The sequence below is a fragment of the Anthonomus grandis genome, chromosome 4 (assembly GCF_022605725.1).
Source record: "Anthonomus grandis grandis chromosome 4, icAntGran1.3, whole genome shotgun sequence".
NCBI lineage: Eukaryota > Metazoa > Arthropoda > Insecta > Coleoptera > Curculionidae > Anthonomus > Anthonomus grandis.
In genome coordinates this window covers 15070207-15085420 of record NC_065549.1, presented here as the reverse complement: position 1 = coordinate 15085420, position 15214 = coordinate 15070207, and the positions used below count along the sequence as shown (strand labels likewise).

The window sequence follows — 15214 nt, the reverse complement described above, 5'->3', positions numbered from 1 at the left end:
TGTCTCAAAACAACATTGATTTAAAATGATTTTATTAATTAAAATAACTTTAATTGCATACCTAACCTTAATAAATTTTACTTAATTCCCAAAACACATTTTTTTTCAAGTGCCAGTTAGATGCTTGACTATTACTATTTGCTGTTCCAAAAATAAGATTTAATAACTTTCTTTTTTCTATATTCTTAAGGGTAATCAACAGACTAATATATTTACGCCATTATATTATTTGGTTTTATTTTGTTCTTTGTTTAAGAACTTTTTGATTTTGTTTTGTTTTGCTTTATATTATCAACATATTAGGCATATTAGACATAGTAGGCCGATTAAGTACAATAGCATTGATTTACTAGAGTTCACCATCCTTGCATATTTAGAATGACTAAATACTTTTTCATCTCTTTACTATTATATCTTTGTGTATAAAGACCGTAATAAGGCCTACCTTATTTTTATTTATTTAGTTATTTAGTCATTGATATTTTAACTTTTTATGTTTTAAGCCAGTTATTGATGTGTAAGTTAATTTTTAATGTTATGTTTTTTTTAGCGAAGACCTATTTTAGAATTTGAATGAACGTATATCTTTAACTGCGAAAAAAATAAGTTATCTCTAAGTTTCAATACTGTTATTTACTTATTTTATCTATGTATTAGAAAATTAGGAATTTTATGGCTTATAAAATGGTATCTTTCAGCCTTAAAGAAGACGACAAATAAACGTCGGCTAATTTTTATAAAAAGAGTTTTGAGTTTATCTTATGACCCTGCTGCTTCCCTAGCTAAAATTATTCTAATCAAGAAGAAAACTTTAAGTCAAAATTTCATTGGAAAAAATTGTTCAATTAATAGGCATTGAATTAGTAGCCAAAAATGTGAGAATACTAACTTTCAAAAATCACCCTATATATTGGAAGGAAAGGATCCAAATAAAAAGTAACAAAAAGAAACATATTTTGACATAAGGTTGGTTAAAAGCTGACCCACTATTTTTAAAAGCTTATATACTTCCAAGATGACAATTTTATCTTTTCATCGTAAGTAAGGAAAAATCTTTAACATTATTAACATACATTTCAAAAATATATCTTGTCCTTGTAAAATATACTCGCATTTACATCAAAATTATTATTATTTTTTAATATTCAAGTTTTGCCAAATATTATTTGTTCTATCAATTCACAAATATTCGTTAATAAATAATAAAAATGTTTGCTAGTTTACAAGATTTTCATTACAAATTTATCAATAATTTTAATATATTATAACATAAAGTGTTTAGCGCTTCCTTACAAAGCTTACAACCCTTTAAAACCCATATAAAACCCATCTTTAGCACCACAAACCCATAAAACCTCGACACAATATCTAAAAAAGGCAACCTTCATCGACTTTAAAACATCTTATATGGACATACGTACGTCTACGCGTTTATCCTTCACCGACTTGACACTTACATACGTCGTCGTATCTCCGAACTCTGCTAAATCCAAGTTGGAACCACCGAACTTGACACTCACAGAAACCAGAAGTTCCTTTAGTTAGAAGTTACAGCACCCGTACGGCAATGGAAATTAGACAAACGAAAAAAAAAAGAATAACCTAAAGTGTGACCGCGCAGTTTATAATAAAAGAGCTATTTCTCGGCCATGTTGTAGCTCGACACTGAAAGACCGCGACGTTGGCCGTGCATGCATACCGTCGCGATACCGCGGTTCACCTGTTCGATGGTGCTCACCCAGCGTGGAGGTATGGTGGGTATAACCACCGGCTACATGGTGGCTCGAAAAAATTTACTTTAACAGGCGCCTATACCCAAGAAATTTCGGTAGATGTGTCAAAGCTGTAGAATAAGACGTAGCCGTCAAATATCGATTCGATGGAGATATTTTTAAAATCAAAAGTCTCAAGGCTAGAACTTAGAATTTAGTAACCTTCAGTACTCTTCCCTACTAAAGAAGAAAACCCCCGTATTTAAAAAAAAATTAAGAATTATGATATTTGCACTAAACGAATAGTTCTTTTTATAGTTATAAATAATAATAAAAGGTAATAATAATATTAACATCAAAAGACTATGGTTCTATCTATGTCTGAACCCCCTATCACGGAGTCTAAACCGCGCTGGATATCGCACATCTCTAAAAACAGGGAAACTGGAGAACTGCAAAAACAATAAGTCATCTGTTTTTTATAGATGATCCAAAACTGTACGCTGCAAACAAGAAGCATCTTCAGTCAAACCTAAAACTCTTTTATAAAAGGTAAAAACACAAAAAATCTACAGCATCACAAATACATTTAATAAAATGACAAAGGTTACATGTTTCGCTTGACTAGAGCATCATCAGACCTAAATAATGGTTAAAATGATGTAACCCGAAAAAAGGAAAATTCAACAAAAACTTACCATAACATATACAAAACACCTAACATATAAATAAACAAAGCTTACAATAAAGTGGCACTATCTATGTACAAAGAGCTCAACTAAACAATCAAATCACCTTATAAATTTTGGAAATCTAACCATTATTTGAGAGTCTAGAACTATTTAAGGTTATTAAAAACTAGGTGGCCATCAAATTCAAACCTTTCATTAACACAGGACAGATCTGGGCTTTTAAAAGCTTTACTAATTTCCATTGTCTCCAACAAGTCTAGTTTTTTATTTTTATTGCACTGATAAAGTATTTTTATATTTTGGCTGTCAGGAAAATTATGTTTGGAGTTGAGGAGGTGGTTAGCAAAAGCCGATCTGGTGACTGTGATATCGTATTTTTAAATTTCTTATATTGGGACTTGTGTTCACTAATCCTAGTAGAAATCTTCCTACCAGACTGGCCGACGTATACTGCAGGGCACTCTTTATACCTAATCTCATAAACTCCCGGAGAAGATAGCGGGGGTAGTTTATCTTTAGTTTTAATTAAGATGCCTTTTTATTGTATTATTGGTTTTAAAAGCTGGGGTTATGCCAAAGGGAGAAAAAAAGCGGGATAGTTGTGACGAAATTGGTCCAAAATAAGTAAACGACCTAAAAGTTTTTATATAGTTTGTTTGTTGTTTGATAAAATTAGTGCCGCTCTGGAGAACAAAGTCTTCTTTATCATCGGACAATGGAAAAACTTCTAGAGAGCCGATTATTTTTAAATAGTGTGTACTTCAGTCTTCTTAACTCTTCTGCATTTCGCTACTCCTTATTTCGGAAAACTTGCGACTACTGCTGTGAACCACCTGGAAATCGAGAGCATAAGATCACCCATTTCTTTTATATGGACGACCTTAAACTATATTCTTCCAGCCAAACAAACATAAAACAATCCCTAAAAGTGGTCCACGAATATTTCAGAGACATAGGTACTGAGTTTGATCTTGATAAATGGGTGTCTAGAAAAGAACCGATATGGAAACGATCCAGAAACGAACAACTCGGTGCTATTTTGAATCACTTAGAAGCAAGTGAGATATACAAATATCTCAATGTGTGGTATCGCTAAAAACTAAGCACAGGTTACCGGAAATGCCAAGATAATGCTCCGAAGCAGATGTAAGCAAAGTCACTGCTGCAAATATGCTTGCAGTGCCTATACTTCTCTACCCCTTTGAAGTGCTGAAGTAGAGGCGGGACTATTTGCGTAAGCTGGATGTGAGCACACGTAAGATGATGCATCGCAACCGCAGCATTCATCCATGCTCGTCAGTTTCCAGAGTATAATATACCTGCTAAGGGATCAAGAAGGAAGAGGTCTTTTAAGCTTGGAGCCTGCAAAATCATCAATAACGAAGTCCCACTGCCACGCCTCGTAAAGATCATGAAGCCGCTAAGGTCGGAGCATTTCTTCCTAGGGCAGAAGGGCAAGCAGCAGATTACTTAGGTCTGAGATTTTGATTGGATGCAGATGATGCACTGTCGCTTATTAGAGTGGAGGCTCGAAATACTTTTTGAGGACAATCTCAACAAGCCGCAGCACGGAGTGGTCTATAAAACCTGGATCTATTCAGAAGACTCACGTTTCGTTTTCTTAAATCTGCCGATCTAAAGTCTGACACTGAGGGCTTTCTACTTGCTTGCTAGGATGAAGTAATTAACATCCTAGTCTACCGTAGTCAATTTTATGACGTCACCAACCCTAGTTGCAGAATATGTTGTCAGCATTCCGAAACAGTTGTACATTTACTGTCACTTTGCCCAGTGCATGTCTATAGATACACTATCGGCAAAAAGTGGAAAAACAATTTATTTATTTAATTTTTCCATAGAGTACAATTAATATCGGGTTGGAAACCCCTTAGTGTTAATAACCTCTATACACCTAGAATTCAGTGACAGCATTAGATTGTTAATATATTCTGGACTGCTGGTCAACCATATTTTATTTAATTTTTAAAATAATTCGTCCTGGTTTCTGAATTTAGCCTTGTTCTTCAATCCTAGACATCGGTCGAATTCTTCCCAAAGATTTTCTATAGGGTTAATATCCGGGTTCTGAGCAGGCCACCTCATGACATTAACTTTATTGCTAGCTAACCACTGTTTCACAAGTACTGAGGTATGCTTTGGATCGTTATCGTGTTGAAACGTCCACAATAATGGCATGTTGTCTTCAGCATGTGAAAGCATTTGCTACTTAAGAATGCGTAGATATTTAAAACGATCCATTTTACCTTTTACACGCACTAATGGACGAACACCTCTTCCTAAAGAACACCTCCACACCATGACATTTCCACTTCCATGTTTTATAGTGGGCAAAGTGTATTTAGGATTAAGTACAAAGTTACAACTCTTCGGACGTCATACACACTTTACACCATCGGATCCAAACAAATTTAATTTGCTCTTATCCGAAAATAAAACATTTTTCCATTTTTCCACGGTCCATGAAAGATGATCTCTTGCAAACTGTAGTCTGGCAGCCCTGTTCCTAGGTGAAATAAAAGGTTTCTTTGCTGAACGCCGCCCATACAGTCCCATTTTACTAAGGCGATACCGAATGCTTCGAATTGAGAGTGAAACTTCTGGTAATTCTTGTTTAACACTACTAGCTGAAGCAAATGGGTTACTGGTTACAAACCTCTTAATTTTTCTATCTTCGGCATCATTAGTTTTTGGGTCTTCTGATCTGATCTTCCAAAAGAGAATAACCTTGCTTATAATTGATCTATTAAGATTTAAATCTTTAGCTATTGAAGCTTGCTTTTGCCCACTATTAAATTTGTCAACAATTATTTTTTTTACATCGCCCGATAAACTGTATCCGCGTGGCATTTTTAAACCGAAATAGGATACAACCTAGGTTTAACTGAACTCAATTTCAGTCATACAATTTGCAGAATTAAAAAAACAAAGAGATGAGACAGGAATGTTTCTTCACTTTTTGCCTCTGCTAAATCATAAAATTAAAATTATTTATAAAAAAGGCGGGTATTTCAATATTTATTGGCAACACAACAAAAAACACTCTAAAGAGATTTGATATTAGAGCTCGGTAGGAAAATAAATGTTATACAGCTAAAAATAATACAATATTTTAAATATTTCTCCACTTTTTGCCGATATCAGAATGCGGCATTTCGAGTGCTTTATTATCATCTGCGACGTTTCTGTGGTGTCGACTATCTCTCTTACCTCTCCCAATGACAGCGAAACAATAGTGGAGAATAATACTGCGCTAATTTGAATTAGGAATTACTAAACTACACGTCTCCACGCTAAAAAACCTGGTATATTTCTACTAGATGAATCGAACAGTTTAATGTATGTCATAAAGTTTTCTGCCCCGGCAGAAACAAATGTCGAGCTGTATTTAGATCTGGTTGGCTGCGCAGGCTGTATCCGCAATGCACAGTGCATTTGATGGTACTCATAATTGGTGTTCTAGGGGGGACTAAAGATGCATTTGTGGGAAAACTAAGAAAGATATCAGCATGCCGTGCAGCGCCTGAATAGCTGGTGATAAAGATGCAAAAAGCTTGAGCTGAGGAAATTTCTCAAACTTTAAGAAAGCAATTGGAAATCGCCAGGTCAAAATCAGCTACTAAATTTTTGGCTCAAGAATCTTCCAGCATGATTTTCACCTTTGGCTCATTGTTTTAGAGAAGCGCTAGTTGATTCTACAAATATTCATATATATCATAATATACTAAGCAATTACAGACCAATAACATGCCTGTCAGTTATATACAAACTATTTACGTCACCTTCAACAACCGAATATACAATTACTATATTACCAATAATATTCTAGAAGAAGAACAAAAAGGTTGCATCCTAGGGCCAGCTGCGGTAAAGTTTCTAGTAATGCAGTGTTTATAAAACAAAACCAGGCCAAAAAAAAATATGTGGCTACATAGATTATCGCAAGGCTTTTGATTCTGTTTCTCATAACTGGCTACTAAAGAAACTGAAAATCTACTAAATATGTCCCAAAGTACTACATTACCTTATGGGCACTTGAAGAAGCAATATTCTTCTCAATAATAATAACGAGGGTAAATTAAAAGATTCCAGAGAAATTTTCCAAGGAGATTCTTTAACACCGACATGGTTTCGCCTAGCATTGAACCTTCTATCTACATTCCTTAATAATACAAATATTGGATACAAGAGGCTCAATATAAGTAACAATCACAACATATTCCACCTGTTTTACCGAAGAAGTCAAAGCGGACTATACTCTTTAGTTAACAGCGTTAAAATATTTAGTAGTGACATACGCATGTTATTTGAACTTGGTAAGTGCGCTTTTATAAACATCAAGAAAGGCGTAGTAGAGAATCAAATAAAACAGTTTCAGGACATTAAAAATCGGCAACCAGAACTTATAAATATTTGATAATGCCGCAAAATAAACGCATTGATTACACGCAATTTCTACAAACATCTACAAGTTATGCAGAATCCAAGATCAAAGTCTGAGGCGACGACTCCTTAATACATTTATGAGATTTGCAGACCAGAAAGATCAAGGGTATATACTTCTAAATCTGCAATACAGAATCTCGAATTTACCATAAACTCAGTCCAACAAGAATGCGCTGCATGAATGGAGCAAGCGCTGCATAGCAAGTTCCCAAAGAGTCTACAGCCAAATAACTTTGACAAACTATCTTCGTTAGCATGATTTAGAGTTGGTTATTTCTACTCAGAGACCGAGGGTTTTTTTATAGCTATACAAGGTAAAGTAATAAGAACACGAAATAACCAGAAACTCTACCTTTAAATTGAAGTAACAGAAAATGTAATACAGTTCACCCACTATGTTCCAACCACTGTCGATTATTCATCAACAACTGGCTCTCAAAAATAGTCTTCTTAAAACCTGTCCACCATATTATATACGAGCCACAGGCAGTTTTAGAAATACCCACAACAGTACTATACTGGGATGATATCGTCATTATTGACAAAAACAGGATAATTGATCTTATTATCGATATAGCAGTGGCTATCCTAGGTATAGAACTGAAGCAAATCTGGCAGTTGAATAAAGTCTCTTAACACATCTCTTAAATATTGTACTGGTAATTTGGGCAAAGGAGAAAAGATCGACAAAGCTCACTAAAAACATTCAGGTTATCGGATTATCACCGACGATCATAACATATATGCAGAACGCAGTCCATACTCCACTCTGTCATATAGTCAGAAAATTCTTAACTGGTGCCTAAGTGGTAAAAACTAAAATGTTTTTTCACCAGGATACCAAAAAATCATCGGTGGAAGCTTAAAAGACCCAAAACCAAAAAATAATAATAATTATAAAAGGATGTAAGCAAGTGGTCAAGTGTAGAGCATATGAAACAGAAAGTATAGAGAACTACTGACTAAAGTCATTTACAACCACAGCAATGGCAAGAGACCCATATAAATATTTTAATAACAAAGTAGAGAGTCGAGCACAAAGCAATTAAGGAGAAACTCACCAGAAAATTAAATTCACGATTGACTGCAATAGTCAAAACAGAATTGAACTCTGCGCAAATTGCACGAAAAGTGCATTATCTCTGCTTGCCAATACTTATAAGTACCTGAAGAGATACAATGAAGTTGCAGCCATACTATAAAAGAAACTGCTTAAAATACCCAATATTGCACAAGAAAATAAGACTCAATATCTAGCCTTCTCATAATGTGCTATTTCGCGAAATCAAAGGGTTGTGGAATCTGAAGGACTTTTAGACTATGCCTCTGATTATCAGTACCATAAGAATAATAATAAAGTAAAAACTTGAAGAAAAATTTAATGAAAATCTATATTGTAAAAAAATACTTATCAGCTAATGCAGAAGTCTATAAAAAATTCAGAGCCGAAACATGTAAGTAAATCGAGCACTTAAAAAAAACTATATTGATAATAGTAATAATAACAGTACTAATAATAAAACATCTTTATTTATGTTTCATATATTTGATAGCTGCTTTGTAATTGAAATATAATGGTATTTAACTAGGCGAAGTTTCATTCATAATCAGTATTTTTTAATTACCCTATAATTGTTTACAATAAATATATACACTAAGGGAGCCAAGATAATTGAATCATTCTATGATTTCATCACTCTTTTGTCAAAATAAATTAGACACCATTTATACCACCGTTATGAATCCTGCCAGTTATATAACTTTTAAAATTATTAAATTATTTTCCTGGAAAGCCAATATTTTTAAGTTTTTCAACATTAACGGATGTAAGTTAAAAGAGAAAAATAATTATAACTATTTTTATTAAAAGAAATGTTATCCAGGCAAACTCGTTTGCTTTTTATCGGTTTATTACGTAAAATAAGCATGTTTTAAATAAAAACATAATTGAATATGGTTATAAATTTATAATGTGGTTTCAAATCAGATAACAAGAAATGACAATAAAAAGAACACTTCATGATTGCAAATACGTAATAACAATAATAATATTGTTTTTTTTAATAAATAAAAAAAGTCACTCTTCCTTATGCATTTTCTAATAAGACCGTGGTTTTCACCAAACAAAACAACAGATGCATTTTGTCTTCCCGTTTATGGAGACATCGACGGGCAAGTAAAGAAGCAACTTTCATTTTGTATCTTTCGCCGGTTTTTATGTAACAATCTTTAGGCTTGTTGTTAATTTTTATTGCATTTTTTTTATTACTTAGCATAATATGCTATTAAGTTTATATTATATTATGTAAATTACTAATTGAAAAATTTTCAAAAAATTACTGAAACTTTTACGGAAATCTATTGAAGGGTATTTCAATAGTTTTCTTTATCGGTATTTACGAAATAATTTAAAATACAATAATAATATTTTTTGCAAAATTGATTCATTCATCATTCAAAATCACATTTTATAGCCAAGTTTATTAGTTATTTTAGTTAAAGTACATTTTACTATTTTTTAAGTCTTTTGTTTGCTAAGATCTTAGAGCTATAAGCTAATTCATAAAAAGAAGAATCAATTAATTAAAATAAAATATTAACAATGTAAATACAAACGTATTAAAAAGCTAAAATAAAAATATTAGGATTATGCTGAGAGATCGAGAAAACGAATTTTTGATATAAGCTATAAATAATTTAACTTGATTTCATTATTTTATTTATTATCTCCTTCTTGGTACTACTTCCATTAACTACTAAACTTCTCGAAATTTAATATTAACTAGTAAATAATAATACAAGCTTAATATTACGTAAAAAATACTCTGTAATGATAGATATTTTGATGATGATACGGGAAAAATGAAATACTTAGTAACCTTTTTTTGAGTTTTTTCTACAATATTTTAATACTAATTTTTTTAACCAAATACACTGTCACAAAAGGGCAAATAATATGCTAATCGAGTTTTACGAGTAGTGCCAGTGCTACGAAGGTGTCTGTTGACACTTTTCTTAAACTTCTGCAAGTACTAATGTTCGGAAAACACGCAGTTCATTCCACAGACTTAAACTTTTTCGTAAAAAAGGAGTCCTGTTAAAGCGATTTTAAGATATAACAATATGTAATGAATCAAGCCACTTTAAAGGGTATTTTGATAAAGAGTTTCATATGTGGGAGCAATACACCAGAGATGGACAAATCTGCGTCGTATACAGTCTTTTCATTTTGTGAAAATGGTGAAAATGTTGTGGAGGTTGGCATTAATAGTTGTTACTTAGAAACGCCTATGACACTGGGTGTCGGCTGAAGTAGTTGGGCAACTTGAAGGAAGACACCAATATATTGTCAAGCGGCAAAGCTGTTGAATTTGAAGTCTCGTCGAGAAGATCTTTGATATAAAACAGAAAGAGGTGCGGAACAAGATGCGACCCTGAGGGACACCAGCGTTAATTTGAAACCTCTATGAGGTGTGTATCAACAATAACATGGATGAATCGGTTCCTGAGAGAGATTTTAAGCCAAGCAATGAGAGTTAGTGGCAAGCGATAACAATACTACTTAAAGTTTATTTAAGAGGTGTTCGTGCCAGACCATTACCTACTAAAACGTGTGGAAGGGCTATTTCGGAATTAGGAAGTTTTTTGTCTTCTGGAAGGCAATGTCCTTATTCTAGTTGCTCATATAATGTGGCAGGAGCGAATGTTTCGCCATCAACTTGCTTTATAGAGCTTTTCAATTGCAAATTCTTTGTAGACTGAGGCAAGTGCTAAGGCTGCAATTTTTTCCATATATCTATACAAGTTTCATATATGAAATTTCTTATTGTGCTATGTGACATTCTGAATGAATAGGCTAAGGAGCGAAATCCAAGTCCAGTTGACAGAAATTTGAAGAAAATTTAGAAATATAATATATTTAGTAATATAAATGTTCATGCATATTATAATTCACTTAAGCAGTTCTTCAATACTGATTTTTTTAGGTGAACTGGCAAAAAAAAGACATGGGGCCCGGTGCGACAGGAGGGGAAAAAGGTGGTTCTTCTAGGCCACACTTTAAGAGTTTGTATTTTTTGACAGATCAAATAACACCGAGGGATACTTCAAGAAATATTTCGCTACCTAAAGATAACCCAATATTACCAATAAGTAAGGAATCAAATGAAGAATTAGATGGTGAAACAGAATCTCCCAAAACACAAAATACCGTTGATGACCATCCAAACGACGTGGGAAAGGTTTATCCATCTACTAGTGCTACCAAACAACAACAGGAATCATCACGCAAAATGCAGGAATTCTTAAGCAAGAAGCAGTAAACTCTGCCAAAAATATCCCGAAAAGAATTATAGCAATAGAACAAGAAAAACTAAACTTTTTTAAACAAAGTGGAAACCGAAATACATCAAGATTATGACTATCATTTCTTAATGAGCTTAGTATCTCATTTCAAAGACGTGAAACAAGAAAAGAAGCTCAATATACAGTTACAACTACAACACGTCCTTCTTAACAAAATGAAGTCCATAACTTATGCAAGTACATAGTTCTTCCGCGGCCCAGGTTGCGTATTCTACCAATACTATTCTTCAGTCAGCAGTTTTACGTGCCTCAGCTAACTCGAGTTGGTATGAGTTATCTTCGCCATCACTCTGTCCTTCACCTTCCGTATTTCAGTTCCGTATTTCAGCACTCCAACTCATCAATACGCATTAAACCTGGCCTCGAAAATGAAACTCCACAAGAGGAACACCGGGATTATGATATGGCTACGTTTGTTACCAATCTCATGGTTTAAAATTAAAATGAGATTTGCTGAGAGAGCATTACTTACCTTAATATTACTGTAAGTTTTTTGGATGGACAAATACATTCACTGAAGTTGCACTATTTTCTTACTTCTTCCTCTATTGCGTTCAATATATAAGAATACGTGTTATTACTCATTCGTTAATATTCAAAGAACTTTATCGGTTACAATTTGGATTCTTCGAAAATCTGGTAGTATTCGCTTACATAATGATTTGGGTATATTTTGTTGATCCAGAACCGCCTATTTCTTTTGTTAAATGTAATTAATTTCAATACTGAACTCTCAGCTAGATAAAATTCTTCTTCGATATAAAACTTTAAATTAATTTTGTTGATGACCTGTGCTTTAATAATTAAAACTTATGAAATTGATTTTAACCGCGCGAATTTTAGAAATACCAGGAAACACTTATTTTTCGCGTGAATTCAAGGCAGTTCGCGCGAAATCGCTTGCACTGTAACCGTAGCCTAATCCGCATTATAGTCCAGGACGATTAGACTTTCTCTGCTGAAAAAATCCCATCCGGCTGATTTTTTTACCAGAGCTTCTTTTTGACATTACAAATCATCCCTCAAAAGTCTCCATGAATCCATGTGGAGCTTTTTTCATGGGGGGTCAAAGATCACAAAAAACACTTCTTTACAAATAACATCGAAACTATCAATCCTACGATAAAATGAGCTATTACCTTTTTTGTTCAGTACGAAATTCTCCACAAAAAAGGTCTTTATGCATTTTTTTCGTACAGGTAATTTTTATATTATAGAAATTTTACTTTCAATGTTGGACATTGAAAAAATTGTAAAATATTGTACTTTTTTCCACGTCACCATAGAGCTAAAGTACCAGAAGCGTTTTTTTTTACATGTGGTCTCTCCAATAGGCCTAATCCACGAAGCTACAACGAAAATATGAAGTAAATAGGATTTTTTATTTAGTCATCAGTGTGAAATTATGCGGCATCTTCCAAGTCTTCCCCAACTTCAAGTGTTGAGCACAAAAAATTCATTGGATCTAAATTTTCATCAAATTCAATGTTTTTGGACTCTTCATTGTCCGATTTTATGTTTAAACAGGATTGTCCATGGCAGTAGCCGCAAATCGGAGAGCAGTGTAGTCCAAGTTTCCTACATCCGCAATTAGCTCCACAACCTTTCGTACAATTACAAAAGATTGTGTTTAATAAAACATCAGGAGCAGGTGGCAATAATGTTTGTATTGGCTGTAAATAATTATCAACCATGGTCCATCCCCAATCCAATGGATTCAAATTCTTACCAAGCCATTTCTGGACTTGATAATAAACACAACATAAATGTGATTGAGCTGCACTCGATGTCGGTGGTAGCATTGAAAGTTTAACAGCTTTATCGTATCTTATTATGTGAATGGTATTATGACCACCGATTGTATAAACATTAATATCAGCATTATCAGCAGCGAATTGTATAAATGTTCCAGTTTCAGGTGGTAATATGAACGGTTGAGGATGGTGAATAGCAGCAACTTCATAGAGAAGTGTATCTTTATATGATGATGATGATAATCCCAAGCTTGATAATATGTCAAGAATACGCCTAGACCCGAATCTTCTATGTAGAAAAACTGATAAGCCAATTTGTAAACGCGATATGAAGGATCGTGGTCGCACTGCTAACATAATGCAATGACTCAAAGCAGTACACTTTAATTTCAGTGGCTGCATCTTTCCTTTTTTATTTTTAAATGATAATTTGTTCCAATAAATATTGCAAACTTTCAGGAATATCTTCATTAATATTGTCGAACATCTGATTTGTAGGAGGATAGTAATCACTATTAATAGGTGTGGATTGAATATCTTCGCGAATGATTGCTGCAGCGGCCTTTAAAATTCTGAAACGTTCTTCTTTTTCATCGTATTTTCGATTTTCATACCAGGTTTTGTTCAAGATATCATGACGAACATCGGAGAAGCAAATCATAGTCGAACTTTGACTCTTCGTGGTAATGGCGATTTTTTTACTGTTTTTTCCAACGATTTTTGATTTTACGGCAACATCGTCAGGAACAAAATCTGTACATACCTTTTTCAATTCAGAATTTATCATTCCAAAAGCATGGGAGATCCTCATATCTTGGGGTCTCCCATGCTTTTGGAATAATAAAGGTCGCGCGAAAGAGACGTAGCACTCACTATGATATTTCGCATTTACTGCTACTAAATCTTCTTCTTAAATAATACGATTCTCAACTAGCCTACCAAGAAAGAATCATTACGCTTTTGAGCTGTAGCAAGCACTGTCGATTTAAATGTCGATGTGGAGACCTGCTTGATTTTTCGCCGACGACTCATAGGAACTCGTCTTTCATGTCCTTCAGAACACTCCAATCCACAAAATAAATTTTTATCGAATTCAAATTGCTCGCTCTCGGCAGAACGCATTCTTCGTCGAGGAGGGCTAGCAGTCGAGGTACTGGGGACAGCATCTCGCTCCCTTTTAGCCCCAGTAATACCACTTGCACGAGTATATTCCTTGCGACACATCACGTGTACTTTTATCGAATCGACACTCCGCAAAAATGCAATTTTTCCATCATTTCGCTCGATACCGGCGTCACGTAAGGTTTTAATACCGCGCTCGACACAAACAGTCGCTCCGTCTGACAGCGATTTGTCGCAAATTTAGTAATTTTCGGCCATTTCTCGATAACTAGGTGAATAATATCACGAAAAAACTGTGAGAAATTATTCTACATGTCTGTTTACAACTGAGAATAACAGAATACTGGCCTGAAGACTGGTCAAATGACGTCAATGTCCCACAGCCAGGTATACAGTGACGCACATACGACCATAGAAAAAAAGGGCCAGCTGTGCTCTAGGTCACAAGAGGGAATACCTATAGAGCCCCTACCATAAATATTCAATGAGAAAACGATTTCAAAACACGTTTTGACTCGAATTTTATGATTTTTGACAGTTACGACATTTTGACCGCAATTTTCTGCAAATCGAAGGTCTCTACGAAAAAAATGCATAAGACCTTTTTTTGTGGAGAACTTCATACTGAACAAAAAAGTCAATAGCTCATTTTATCGTAGGATTGATAGTTTCGACGGTATTTGTAAAAAAGTGTTTTTTGTGACATTTGACCCCCCATAAAAAAAAGCTCCACCAATCATGGGGGACTTTTAAGGGATGATTTATAATGTCGAAAAGAAGCTCTGGTAAAAAATTCAGCCAGGTGGGATTTTTTCAGCAGATTGATCTTCTTTTCGTCTAATAGTCCTGGACTATTAGCGAAATGCGAATTAAGATAAAACGCATGTGTAGACACCCGTAAACCGTTTTAGCCTTTCTAATTTGCATTATTTTAAAACATTTTAAATGTGTGGATGATCTGGCTGAAATGCACATTAAGGTTCCGTGTATACGGGAGAAGATCCAAATTCGCATTAATTTTCTGTGCTGCCAACTAATAAAAAATTGAAAACCGAGACGGATTTTTCCTCTTTGATTTTGTTATAGTTGTGTTTTATAGTCTCGC

General features: G+C 34.2%; 1 protein-coding gene across 2 annotated transcripts in view; it reads right to left on the bottom strand.

Annotated features, from left to right (window-relative positions):
* The window catches only part of LOC126734955 (hillarin), a 100844-nt gene extending 99135 nt beyond the window's left edge, over window positions 1-1709 (bottom strand). Inside the window, exon 1 of one of the 2 annotated variants that reach the window (XM_050438810.1) lies at window positions 1422-1709. The gene's annotated coding sequence lies outside the window, so the exon portion shown is untranslated. The remainder of the gene's footprint in view (window positions 1-1421) is intronic. The other variant, XM_050438809.1, reaches the window with a different exon arrangement.
* Window positions 1710-15214: the final 13505 nt, after the last annotated feature.